Source organism: Schistocerca gregaria, chromosome 5, assembly GCF_023897955.1.
Source record: "Schistocerca gregaria isolate iqSchGreg1 chromosome 5, iqSchGreg1.2, whole genome shotgun sequence".
Lineage (NCBI taxonomy): Eukaryota > Metazoa > Arthropoda > Insecta > Orthoptera > Acrididae > Schistocerca > Schistocerca gregaria.
The window spans coordinates 236,373,552-236,388,564 of NC_064924.1; the positions used below are offsets into that span (position 1 = coordinate 236,373,552).

The following is a 15,013-nucleotide window of genomic DNA, read 5'->3' on the forward strand; positions in this document are numbered from 1 at the left end:
CTGGCGACATCATATCCTTGCCACATTATACGAGTGGGGTCTCAGAGATCTGCTCCCAATATTTATGCAAAATTTTCTGTTGCTCCATTCTTTCCGTGTACAAATTGGTGCCTCTCATAGTTCCCCCCCATATCCAGGAGAATGGGGTCCCACAGGGCTCTATATTGAGTGTCTCTTTATTTTTAGTGGCCATTAATGGTCTAGCAGCAGCTGTAGGCCATCCGTCTCACCTTCTCTGTATGCAGATGACTCCTGCATTTCGTACTGCTCCAGCAGTGCTGGTGTTGCTGAGCAGTGCCTACAGGCAGAGTCATGGGCTATAGCCCATGGCTTCCAGTTTTCACCCATGGAGATGTGTGTCATGCATTTCTGCCTGTACTGTACCATTCATCTGGAACCAGCACTTTACCTTAATGATGATCCACTAACTGTCATGGAGACATATCGATTCTTAGGTCTGGTTTTCGATGCTCGTTTGACTTGGCTTCCTCATCTTCAATGCCATCCGCTTTCTGAGCAACAACAACTGGGGTGCAGATCGCTCCACGCTGTTGCAGCTCTACAGAGCCCTTGTTCAATCCCACCTTGACGATGGGAGTGTGATTTATGGTTTGGCGGCACCCTCAGCGTTGGGTTTGCTTAACCCATTGCACCATTGTGGAGTTCGACTAGCGACAGGAGCTTTTATGATGAGTCTGGAGACCAGCAAACTGGTGGAGGCTGGAGTCCCTCCATTGAAGATCAGATGTGCACAACTGCTCGCCAGTTACGTTGCTCACAATCATAGCTCTCCTGAACATCCTAATTACTGTGTTCTTTTCCCAACAAAGGTGGTTCACGTCCCACATAGGCGGCCCAGGTCAGGGCTAACGATTGCAGTTTGCGTGCGATTGCTTCTGTCTGAGCTGGAGTCCTTGCCTTTGCCACCTCTTTTTGAAGTGGTTTACTCTGACGGCTCGATGGCTGATGGTCGTGTTGGCTTCGCCTACATTCACGGCGGCCATATTGAACTGCATTCCTTACCTGTTGGCTGCAGTGTATTCACTGCAGAGCTGTTGGACCTATCTTGTGCACTTGAGTACATCTGTCATGCTCTGGTGAGTCGTTTCTCCTTTGTACTGACTCCGTGAGCACCTTACAAGCTATCGACCAGTGCTACCCTCGCCATCCTTTGGTAATGACCATACAGGTATCCATCTAAGCCCTGGAATGGTCCAGATGTTCCGTGGTGTTTGTCTGGACCCCAGGACACATCGGCATCCCAGACAATGAACTTGCTGTCAGACTGGCCACACAAGCTACGCGGAAACCACTTCTGGAGATGGGCCTCTCTGAAACTGACCTGAGTTCTTTTATACGCCGCAAGGTTTTTCACCTTTGGGAGGTGGAGTGGGATAACAGTATGCACAATAAACTGTGTGTCATTAAGGAGACTGTGAATGTGTGGAAGTCTTCCCTGCAGGCTTCTCGCAGGGAATCAGTTGTCCTTTGTCAATTCCACATTGGCCAAACGTGGATCACACTTGATTACCTCCTCTGTCATGAGGACCCACCTCAGTGTCGCTGTTGCTCCCAAATGACGGCCATTCACTTCTTGCTGGACTGCCCACTTTTAGCCACTCTGCAGTGGACTTTTAACTTTCCCAGCACCCTACCTTGCGACAATGCTTCAACAGCAGCTTCAGTTTTACATTTTATTCTTGTGGGTGGGTTTTATCATTTGATCTAAGATTTAGTGCATGTCCTTTGCCCCTCTGTGTCCTGCACCCTAGTGCTTTTATCGCAGAAGTTTTAATGTGTTGCAGAGTGGCTGGCTTCTCCTTTTTATTCACGTGGTCGGCCAGCCACTGTAATCTGCTTTCTTGTTTTACTCTTAGCTAATTGTTTCTTGGGTCTCTCTGTTGTTTTCTTGTCCTCTTTTGTTCCTTTTAGTGTTTGTTGCCTTTTCTTCGTTTGTTTTGGTTTTTTTGTTTCTTTTGGTATTATGCTGTACGTGTCTTTTGTTTTATTCTACCCCTTATGGGCTTGTGTTATAGGAGCAAGGGACCGATGATCATACAGTTTGGTCTCCTCCCTCCCCCCCTCCCCCCTTCCTCTTAAACCAACCAACCATTTAGTCTTCCTCATCATTTTCAGTTCTTCTTTACTAGCCCACCAATAGCAAATGGTTTTTTCGTACTGATGGAGGATTGAAATGCCACTCAGCTGCTCTTTTTCCATGTTGTCATGCATATGCTGTTACCTTCAATTTAGAACTGGAATCAGAAGAATACCTTCTACTTTTTTCCATTATGAAACTAGCTACTAACAAAAATGTGTACAGTTACCAGTAACACATATCACTTTCAGTTCAAGTTCACTGGTACTGTAGAGTGCAGTGATGCATCATAGGCTAGACAGTGTTCTGGATTTGTGAAGAAGGTGTGGGAGGGAGACAGTGTTAGCAAGCTTCTGAATCTCCCCAACTCATGTTCATCGCATCAGTGCACTGGTGCTGCCAATTATCCAATGTTGCCAGGTGAGATTGGTTTTCCTCGGCATTGAATTTATGGCCATTTTTAAAACTATTGGGAGTTTAAATCCAACACTGGATGTTTGTATAAAAATTTTGAATATAAGACACACCTGAATTTTGGGAGCAGTTTCTTGAAGAAAAAATTTTGTCTTATAGTCCATAAAATATGGTGTTTATGTGCCACAGTTTGATGTAAGATTACATGGAGTGTGATTCTGCACATATCCACCAAAGCTGAGAAACTTTGGCAGAATTCATCAAAGAAATGTATTCACATGTTACAAAACCTGACTACTTCACTAATTGTTGTACCAACCTGACACAAAACTAAATTTAATTTTCTAAAGCTATGTTGGCATCAAAATTATTTTAAGATAATTACTGAATAAAACAATGAAAAATTTAAGATGGAATAATTACAGTATTAGGAAAAGAATAGCAATCTATACTTGCTAAATGGTTATTCATGTTTTTTACAACTCTCATGACTTGCACAGTTTGTGGTTTTTTGATTGGGAACCTCCTTCTCAATAATCTATTGAGCAGAGGAAATTGTTTGGTACACCCACCTGTGTTATTGTGATTAAAGTAAACATTCATATGCAGTGCAGTTTAGCAGGGCACGCTGTGTCTCTAGTTGTAAATGTAACATGGTTGACCTACACTAATCCGTCAACAAGTGCACATTTCAACTTTACAGCAAAAGGGGTTTTCAGCATAGATGGTTGGCTCCCCTAATTGATTTACACCACAGTGACATCATTTGAACATTTATCACCTTTCATCAACATTGAAGAAAGATAACAGTATTGTGAAAAGGACAGTTGCTACTCACCCTATAGCGGAGGTGCTGAGTCACAATAGGCACAACAAACAAAAAGACTGTCAGAAAATGAACTTTTGTCCAACAAGGCCCTCATCGGAGAGGCGCGCGTGTGTGTCTGCACACGTGCACACATGAATACACACAACCACATACACACACACAAAACAACTATTCAAAACATCAGAACTTTGAAATATCATAAAATGCAATCAGAGAGAGAGAAAATGTTAAATTTGGTGTTTTGGTGTTATATTTTTCCATTTATTGCAGTCATCCTCATATTCAAGTGTCATGAAATGTTCTGTGGAACTTTGTTCATGTACATTCTTTGTTGGCATTTTGTAATTTGTGTTGAGTAATCTTTGTATTTCGATTCTGGGTTGTAAATAATTTAGGAATAAAAGTAATGATTCACTGAATAATAGAGGCATTGAATCATTGATAGGCCCATAAAGAAGACTGAAAACTTTGCTAGCTTTCTGCACATGAATCCTTTTTTGAGTCCTCGCTCTCCAACCTCTCTCTCTCTCTCTCTCTCTCTCTCTCTCTCTCTCTCTCTCTCTCACACACACACACACACACACACACACACACACACACACACACACACACACACACACACACACACAAGAACAAACAAACAAAATGTGTCTGGGGGATGTGGATGAGGGGAGAAAGGAGACTGGTTGGGGAAGGGTGGCTAATGGCTCAAAGGAAGGAAGTGGGTGCACAGGATAGGAATACAGCACCCCAGTACCAGCGTTGGTCCTGGTTGGTGATTTTATTTGACGCATGATGACAATGACCTGGAGGAGTGGATTGGGAGGGTATGGCTGAACATAGGAAAGGGAGACTCTGTGGAAGAGTGTATGGATATAGGATAACCTGGGGCATGGTTAAAGTGGCTCCAAGGCATAAGGTTAACAGTAGCAGAGACTGAAGCCAGGAGAATTAAGGGAAGTTGCAAGGGCAACTCCCATCTACATAGTCCAGAAAAGCTGGTGCTAGGGGAAAGATCTGGATAGCACAAGTTCTGAAGCAGTCATTGAAATCAAACATGTTATTCTTAACAGCATGTTCTGCCATTGGGTGGCCAGCTCTGCTCTTGCCTGCAGATAGGCAGTGGAAATTCGTTTGGGCAGGTAGCCAGTTGCTGGTCAAGCCTGTATAAAATACAATGCAGAAATTGCAGGAGAGCTTGTATATGATATGACTGCTTTCACAAGTGGCCCTTCCTTTGATGGGATAGCATAAGTCTGTTACACAACAGGAGTAGGATGTGCAGGGTGGGTAAATCGGTCAAGTCTTGGACTGGGTCTTTCACAGTGATATGACCCGTATGGCAAGCGTATGGTACAAGTATCCACAAGGGTGTGGTACAAGTATCCACCAGGTTATTGTGTAGGTTGGCTAGGCAGTGGAATGCCAGATTAGGAACCATGAGAAAGATTGTGAATAAGATGTTCCTCATTTCTGGGCATGATGATAGATAGTTGAAACCCTGGTGAGAGATGTGTTTCAGATTTTCCAGTCTGGGATGATATTGGATGTGAGAAGTATGTTTCTTTACAACTGTATCTTGAAGTAGGTGGAAGAATTAGGAATGTGTGAGCATGTGGCACAGGAAATCTGTCAATGGACTTGGTGAGATCTTCATCATACTGGTCAAGAAATTCTTGTCACTGTAGATTAGCCATTCATGGGTCGCCAGACTATTTGAAACTAATTTTTTGGTGTGACAGAGATGGCAGCTGTCAAATTGCAAGTACTGTTGATGGTTAGTGAGCTTTTATGGACACTAATTTGAATGGAGCTATCAGAGAGGTGAAGGTCATTGTCCAGGAAAGTGAAAAGTTGGGCTGAGTATGACCAGGTGAAGTGAACAGGAGAGAAGGTGTTCTGGCTGAGGAGGAATGAAGCTAGGGTGCCTTGGCCTTGTACTCAGACCATCAGAAATGAGTTGGTTGGTCTATAGTGGAAGGACATTGGGACAGATAGTGTTCAATAGTAGCAAGGCAGTGTGCATGAAAGGAGTTTAGTGCTTAGGGAAGTGATGAATAGTGTACCAGTTGGTAATGGGGTGGGAATGGTTGTGAGTCGTTGAAGGTCATAGCACATTTCTTTGATATGAGAGGATACGTTACATAGTTTCTTGCTAAGAAAATATATGCCTCATGTTTTCTTTTATCTGTTATGAAGTCTACACTTCTGTTGTATTATATCCATAAAACTTACATAAGTTGCTATGTGTTCTTCTATACTGACTTATTACTGTTCTCCCTGTACACTGCTATTTGTCTCATATGACAAACAGTTACTGGCAGAAGAAATCTTTTTTTTCTTTTTCTTTTTTTTTTCAGAGTAACACTATTTCTGCATCATTTTTTCTATCTGCATAAAGATAAAATCATGAATAGGTTTTTAACTGACATAGTCCACACCAGAGTATATTGAATCTCACCGTTAATTGAGCAATTACAAAAATGTGAGTGTGTTTCTCTTTGTGTCCTCTCAGTTCAGCATCTACCAGGAGAAGACAAGTCAAATTTGCATCTGAATTTTTTCATTTATTTTTAGTGTAATGAAAATGAGACGGCCATAGAAATAAAACTGGCGAAGTGAGTGCCTAATTAATAACCACAAAACTAAATAGAAGGAGCTACGTTGCAGCTAGGGGATGTGCGATGTATTACACACTGTTGCATACTTATCATTAGGCTATGAATTATCTCCCAACTGTCCTTAGCTCAATTAACTACAGTAACACACGTAATTGAAAATGAACTATTGTGAGAGCTTTGAATATTTAATATCTGTGAAACAATACAGGGAGCGAAAGGCTATTTACAATTTGTACAGAAAGCAGATGGCAGTTATAAGAGTCGAGGGGTATGAAAGGGAAGCAGTGGTTGGGAAGGGAGTGAGACAGGGTTGTAGCCTATCCCCGATGTTATTCAATCTGTATATTGAGCAAACAGTAAAGGAAACAAAAGAAAAGTTCAGAGTAGGTATTAAAATCCATGGAGAAGAAAAAAAACACTGAGGTTCGCCGATGACATTGTAATTCTGTCAGAGACAGCAAAGGACTTGGAAGAGCAGCTGAACGGAATGGACAGTATCTTGAAAGGAGGGTACAAGATGAACATCAACAAAATCAAAACGAGGATAATTGAATGTAGTCGAATTAAGTCGGGAGATGCTGAGGGAATTAGATTAGGAAATGAGACACTTAAAGTAGTAAAGGAGTTTTGCTATTTGGGGAGCGAAATAACTGACGATGGTCGAGGTATAGAGGATATAAAATGTAGAATGGCAATGGAAAGGAAAGCGTTTCTGAAGAAGAAAAATTTGTTAACATCGAGTATGGATTTAAATGTCAGGAACTCGTTTCTGTAAGTATTTGTATGGAGTGTAGCCATGTATGGAAGTGAAACGTGGACGATAAATAGTTTAGACAAGAAGAGAATAGAAGCTTTGGAAATGTGGTGCTACAGAAGAATGCTGAAGATTAGATGGGTAGATCACATAACTAATGAGGAGGTATTGAATGAATTGGGGAGAAGAGATATTTGTGGCACAACTTGACTAGAAGAAGGGATTGGTTGGTAGGGCATATTCTGAGGCATAAAGGGATCACGAATTTAGCATTGGAAGGCAGCGTGGAGGGTAAAAATCATAGAGGGGGACCAAGAGATGAATACATTAAGCAGATTCAGAAGGATGTAGGCTGCAGTAGGTACTGGGAGATGAAGAATCTTGCACAGGATAGAGTAGCATGGAGAGCTGCATCAAACCAGTCTCAGGACTGAAGACCACAACAACAACAACAACAAACAAAACTTGTAGTAGCTAAGGGGAAAGATACTCTCTTTAATGATTGCACACATTAGAGACTTCTTTGATTAATAAAATTAAAACCAGTTCTTGTTTTTAATAATATTTCTTGAAAAAATACTAATTAGAATTTCAGGTGAAATTATACTTAATTCTTGAATAATTTACTGTTGAACTTCTGTGACAAAGTCTTGTAGTTCTTTCAGCAACCTCATTTAGAATCTGTGCAATCTGTTCCTAGGATCTTCATAAAACAATTACTTTCATATTCGTAGACTGCCCTGAGTCTCCGCATGGGCTGATATGGCACTCCCAATGTAGAGAGGATGGTAGTCATTGTATTGCCGTAAGTTAAAAATTGCAGAAATGAAAAATGTTTCCTAAAAGGAATATAATTGTATTTGCAGGTTCTAAGTATCCACCCATTTTTCATCAGTCCACACAATCTATGAATTGCTGAAATATCTAGGATACATAAGGTTTGATCTACACAATTAAAACTCCCAAAATACCTTTAGGAATATATAACAAAATATATTAATGATGATGTAAATAAAATAGAAAGAAACTTCCACATGGGAAAAATATATTAAAAACAAAGATTCCAAGACTTACCAAGCGGGAAAGCGCCGGCAGACAGGCACATGAACAAAACACACAAACACACACACACACACCATGGCGGATGGATATGTGTGTGTGTGTGTGTGTGTGTGTGTGTGTGTGTGTGTGCGAGTGTACACCTGTCCTTTTTTTCCCCTAAGGGAAGTCTTTCCGCTCCCGGGATTGGAATGACTCCTTACCCTCTCCCTTAAAACCCACATCCTTTCATTTTTCCCTCTCCTTCCCTCTTTCCTGACGAAGCAACTGCCAGTTGCGAAAGATCGTAATTCTGTGTGTGTGTTTGTGTGTTTTGTTCATGTGCCTGTCTGCCGGCGCTTTCCCGCTTGGTAAGTCTTGGAATCTTTGTTTTTAACAAAATATATTCTTGAAGAAACAGTTCACTTCAATGACAACTGCCAATAATGCGTAGACTATACAATAAAATCTAGTTACTATAACATCCACCAGCTACTACAAGCATTCAAACATAATTTGATTTATTATTATTATTATTATTATTATTATTATTATTATTATTATTATTATTATTTAAAGAAATATATCTTGAACATAAGTCAGATATATCTAAGTTCCATTTTGGTTAATTATTTGTTTCATGGAGAAAATGTCATGATGCAAAGAGCACCAAGCTCTCTCAAAGGTGAACTGACGGTCTTCATCTCGTATCTCTGTTGCATAACTCATGCAACATCATAACAGCATTGTTCAGATTTCCCACACGGCAACAAAATAATGTTACACAAGGAGAGCACTGTATACAATATATTACAGTTACAATCCAGTACTTACCTCCATGGGGCAAAATATTTAGTACAGCTGATAGACACATAAAAAAAGTAAAGGTACACAATACTATCCCAACTTTCGGAATTATTAGGCCCTTCGTTAGGGAGGGAATGTTAAAGAGGAAGGGTATATCGCTCAGTGGCCAGGATGAAAGAGACCAACCTGTAATGAGGCTTAGGGCAGACGGAGATGAAGGGGGGACAGCAGAGATAGCTTGTAGGATACTGTCATTTGCTCCTACTGTTGTATTTGTTTCTTATTGGCAATGCTAAAGATTTTGCCTTGTGAAGGTAAGCACTGACTAGCAATTCAGTATCATAATTAAGTGTTTCTTTGAGTGAATTTTCCTTTTCCTGTTATTCTATATAATATATTACAATGCTGTGTCCTTCTACTATAATAGTAATTATGTGTCAAAGTCCGTATAATATTAGCAGTTGGACACTACATGGTATTTGTACTGAAATGTCTCATCTAGGCAACTACATACTTACCAATTTTAGGCACCCCCCCCCCCCCCCCCCCCTCAGATTTAGAACTAAGATGGCCCAGTATATATAAGTAAAAAAAATAGCTCTACCTTTTTACTGTGAGTATAATAGAAATACCTCAAACCAACTGTCACCTTAAAAAATAGCTCTACATTTTTACTGTGAATATAATAGAAATGTCTCAAACCAACTGTCACCTTTAATAATCAACCTGTTGCAGCCAGTAATGAGGCTAAATCATTAGGCTTGTAGATCCAGAGTAATATGAAAGGGGAGGTACATGTGGCACAAGTTAAGTGAAACCTGAATAAAGATTTTAATGTCATAAGAAAACCGAAAATTTAAAAAATGGGCAAGCAATTGCGTTGCATCGATGCATATTTTGTTTCAATACAAAATATGGAATCATATTTTGGGGTACTGCCATGCTACACAGAGTACATTACTAGCAAAAGCATTAAATATATGTGCAGGACTTACCTAAAAATACCCTCATTGATCTGGATGTATATCTGGGAAGCATTACTGCCTGCCAAGAAACTTGAAATTAGTCAGAGTAGTGTGGAAAAAATTAAGATATTCACCATCACTGCATAAAACAGCAAGATAATCTTAATGTGATGCATACAAATACTAATAGATGTAAAAATAGCAACCCATCACATGGGGATAAAAGTGCACAACAAACTTTCCTAATAAACATAGATGCAAAAACATTTTGAGAGACAAATGAGGATATATCTATAGTAGCACTCCATCTTTTTACTAAGAGAATATTTTGATAGCCCTTTAATGGTAATATGTGTTTCTTCTATTCACAGTATATAAATGTGATGCTGTGGTATATTATACAGGGTTATTATAAATAATGGACCCATTTTCAAAACTTTGTATTTATTCAAGGACCAATCCAAAATGAATAAGCTTTATACCAATGAAAAGAGGAAATTTCAAGTCCATTGCTAAAAATTAAACACTGTAGAAATGTTTCATCCTCCATCTTTGGTAGCACATAACCACAAAATGCGAGACCACATACAGTTGGTTGGGGTACTACAAGTTCTTGACTGGCTCTATCACTAGACTTACTGGGACTGCGCACAAAACTTTCTTGAATCTGTCAGGCATCTTCTTCTGACACATACAGTCGGCCTGTGCTTCTTTCTTTGCACACACTCCCAGTTTGTTTAAATTGCTGAAACCAATGGCTAATGCTTTTGTGAGTTGGTGGTTGAATACCGAATTTGGCGCAGAATGCTCGCTGCACTGCAATCTGCGACTCACTTTCTGCGAACTCAGAATCGCAGAAAACCTTGTGCTCAGAAACATTGTTTCACGTTCATACGGACATCTATATCAAGCAAGGAGGCATATCTCACTAGCTTACCAGTACAAAGCAGATGCATTCATAGGAGATTCCTATCATATGACACACATACCGTCACTAATGCTATGTATGACAGATGTGTTTTCCAGTGGAGGATTCATTTGACTTGTCACCTTGTTGTCAAACATTTACGGTTTCCATTCAAAAGTCACTTCCCTTCAGTTGCTAATGGAGTTGCAGTGCAGAATCAACTGTCATTATGGGCTCTTACACCTAGCTGTTGTTAATGGACGTTACACCACAGCACAGACACAAATCCGAATAGAGTAAACAGCAGGGAAAAAAAAAAAAAAAAAGAAGGAAAGATTGGCACAAGAAAGATATGAACATGGCATGACCACTTGGCCATCCAACACCCTAACCATTTAAGCACAAAGCCATTTGTCTTCCTGGCTGCTCTGTATTGCAGTTCTTGTTCTTGGATGTTCACTGTTTCTGTTTTGCTTTTTCTCACAGTCCAGTACATGTTCTTTCTGTTTTCATGCTTGATCTGTGTTCAGTTTTTAATGGGCTGTCCACTGGGCTCTCTTACCACTATTTTTGAGGGTGGTGCGTTGGGGAATTTCTCCTGTAAGCAGCTACCTTGTATAGCATTTTATATACCTAACCCGACTGATTAGCACTCAATTTGGCATTGCCTACAAATCTCATCACCAAAGAGTCTGTCAATTGGTAATATCTTTAGTTACAAGTGTGGTTTCTTGCACACTAGTTCCCCTCTTGTGGATGCTAGTGCATTGTCATCTGATGACCTAATATCCAAATACTGGTTCAAAATAGACAGTTATTAATGTTATAAAATGCAGTTTGTTTGCTTTTCACCCTTGAATATGAAACTGTTCTGCCAGGAAGTGTTGTAATAGTCCATTTATTAAGACATTATAGTGTGTGGTAATGGAGACTGGCTAAGTGCAGTGGTACTGCAGTACCTGTGTTTGATTTATTCTGAAGTTTCCATAGACGAACAAAACATCATTGGAGTGCTTCAGTATATCTTAGTAGTGGCTCAGTCGTAGACAAAAAAACTAGATTAATCATTGAGTACTAATCAAATAAAACCCCATTCATGTGAGGTGTTCCACAAGGTCTGTACTGGAACAGCTCTTTTTCTTATCTATATTTAACCCCTTAACTGTTTCACTTCAGGACACAGTTGCATTCACCCGTGATGTATTCTGTGGGCATGAATGGGATGGAAGAGATGGGTGCACCATAATTGAATTTGTATTTGACATTGCAAACATGAAATTCTGCAGTTTATTCGAAAGATGTTTCAGAACACGATAATAACAGAAATGTTCATCAGAAAGTTAAAAAATTCTCTGTGTATAGCAGATTGTGGAAGGCAGGCATCACATAGTCCATCACACTCTGGATTTGTAATATGATTTTCCTCTGATATTTTTTTATGCATAAACTGTACACCTTCTTGGTGTGTTATCTTTCTTCTTCGTAGCTGGCACATATGCTTTAAAATGTCTTTCAATAAGTTGGAGAGGATCATCATTTGACTTCTGGTCTCACTTTTCCTGCACTTCCAGTAAATGAACACTTTGTTGGTACCGCATTAAGATCATTAAACATATCCACTTCAAATGTCGTACATCCTAACAATCAGCAATGTAGACAATTCAACTTCATCATCAAACTCACTGCCCTCTGAGTAACTAATCTCACCGCTACTGCATTATCTTTAGTTTTGCAGGATGTTTCAGTTAATTCCTTATCACTGCATGCTTCTGACCATAAAAGAATACATTCAGAAGCACCATAAGCACATCGCTTCAATTACCCAGCCATGTTTACATGCACACAGAGACACTATATTTTAAATAGTCATTTTATAAACCTACTCCCTGAAGAAGATGGAGAGAATACTGAAAGAATTCCAATGACACCAGCTGAGTGTAGCACTTACCATAAAGCTGTCACTTGATGAGTTATGATGTCAAAAGCAAACAAAATGCAAGGCTGTGTTGGTCCTTCATAAGTCAGCTGAGTATTTTATATAAGTAAAAAAAATAGCTCTACCTTTTTACTGTGAGTATAATAGAAATACCTCAAACCAACTGTCACCTTAAAAAGTAGCTCTACATTTTTACTGTGAATATAATAGAAATGTCTCAAACCAACTGTCACCTTTAATAATCAACCTGTTGCAGCCAGTAATGAGGCTAAATCATTAGGCTTGTAGATCCAGAGTAATATGAAAGGGGAGGTACATGTGGCACAAGTTAAGTGAAACCTGAATAAAGATTTTAATGTCATAAGAAAACCGAAAATTTAAAAAATGGGCAAGCAATTGCGTTGCATCGATGCATATTTTGTTTGCATACAAAATATGGAATCATATTTTGGGGTACTGCCATGCTACACAGAGTACATTACTAGCAAAAGCATTAAATATATGTGCAGGACTTACCTAAAAATACCCTCATTGATCTGGATGTATATCTGGGAAGCATTACTGCCTGCCAAGAAACTTGAAATTAGTCAGAGTAGTGTGGAAAAAATTAAGATATTCACCATCACTGCATAAAACAGCAAGATAATCTTAATGTGATGCATACAAATACTAATAGATGTAAAAATAGCAACCCATCACATGGGGATAAAAGTGCACAACAAACTTTCCTAATAAACATAGATGCAAAAACATTTTGAGACACAAATGAGGACATATCTATAGTAGCACTCCATCTTTTCACTAAGAGAATATTTTGATAGCCCTTTAATGGTAATATGTGTTTCTTCTATTCACAGTATATAAATGTGATGCTGTGGTATATTATACAGGGTTATTCTAAATAATCGACCCATTTTCAAAACTTTGTATTTATTCAAGGACCAATCCAAAATGAATAAGCTTTATACCAATGAAAAGAGGAAATTTCAAGTCCATCGCTAAAAATTAAACACTGTAGAAATGTTTCATCCTCCATCTTTGGTAGCACATAACCACAAAATACGAGACCACATACAGTTGGTTGGGGTACTACAAGTTCTTGACTGGCTCTATCACTAGACTTACTGGGACTGCGCACAAAACTTTCTTGAATCTGTCAGACATCTTCTTCTGACACATACAGTCGGCCTGTGCTTCTTTCTTTGCACACACTCCCAGTTTGTTTAAATTGCTGAAACCAATGGCTAATGCTTTTGTGAGTTGGTGGTTGAATACCGAATTTGGCGCAGAATGCTCGCTGCACTGCAATCTGCGACTCACTTTCTGCGAACTCAGAATCGCAGAAAACCTTGTGCTCAGCAGACATCCTCTCACTCACAACTGACAGTGAAACGGAATGACGGCCCTGTTGCCACTCGAACTCTACTGGCCGACTCTGAAACCATCACTGCCTGCCCGCTGCCATCCACCAAAAACTTTGAAACTTCCTCTTTTCATTGGTATAAAGCTTGTTCATTTTCGATTAGTACTTGGATACATACAAATTTTTGAAAATGGGCCTCCATCATTTAGAATAACCCTGTATCATTGTATAGTTGAATTTCTCTAAATCTGTTTAGCTGTGAAACAGAAGGCACATTATAATCTTATGTTTAAAACAACCAATATCATAAAGTATGCAGTTTGTACATGATCCAATGAACAGAAAATAAATGAAATAAATGTTATGGTCGCTTGACCTGTATTTTGACTATTTCAGAGTTGAATATATTAGACAAGTGATAAAACATTGGTAACTGCAAGACACAATTACAGGTAACATTGAGGATGCATTTGTAGAATTTGTCAGTGTACATGTAATGGAAACTCCAGGCTGGAACATCAGCAAAGTGGGAAAAGATAGGTTCTTACTTACCATAAAGATGACTCATTAAGTTGCAAACAGTTACAAAGCCTTCTTCTGAAAAAGAAAGAGAAAGAGAAACATGTACCACTCATGCACACAAGCATGCACACACGACAGCCAACTCCAGCAGCTCGGACCAGAAAGCAGTTATCATGTGGAATGGAAGCAGTAATCAGGAGAGGGTAGGAAGGGAAAGGGATAGCAGTATATGGATGGGGGAGAGAGGAGCACTGTCTGACGAAGTGTGCAGGGATTAGAATGCCAACAGGCACGGTGTCTGGAGATCGTAGGGCAGGGGGTGTGGTAAATGGAGCAAAAAAGGAAAGGAGTGGGGAAAGATTGGTGGATGCATTGTCAGAGGGTGACAAAAAAAAGATGGTGTGAGACAAGATAGGGGAGAAGGTGATAGGACAGAGGGCATGGAAACTGTTAGGTGGGGAGTGTGCAGACATTATGTTACCAAGACTGAGGCCGGGATAATTATAGGAGGGGAGAATATGTTGTAAAAATAAAGCCCATCCGCGCAGTTCAAAAAAGCTAGAGGTGGAGGGGAGGATCCAGATGGCTCAGGTGGTGAAGCAGCCATTGAAATTAAGCCTGTTATGTTAAAGCTGCATGTTGTGCCATAGGATGGTGTACTTAGCTCTTGTCCAGAGTTTGGTGGTGGCCGTTTGACCTGGTGGACAGCAGGTTGGTAGTCATACCAATATAAAAAGCTGTGCAATGTTTGCGCAGTGC

General features: G+C 39.7%; 1 protein-coding gene across 3 annotated transcripts in view; it reads left to right on the forward strand.

The window, feature by feature from the left end:
• The window catches only part of LOC126271886 (adenylyltransferase and sulfurtransferase MOCS3), a 168,935-nt gene that overhangs the window by 11,197 nt on the left and 142,725 nt on the right, over positions 1-15,013 (forward strand). The gene's annotated exons all lie outside the window — the stretch shown is intronic.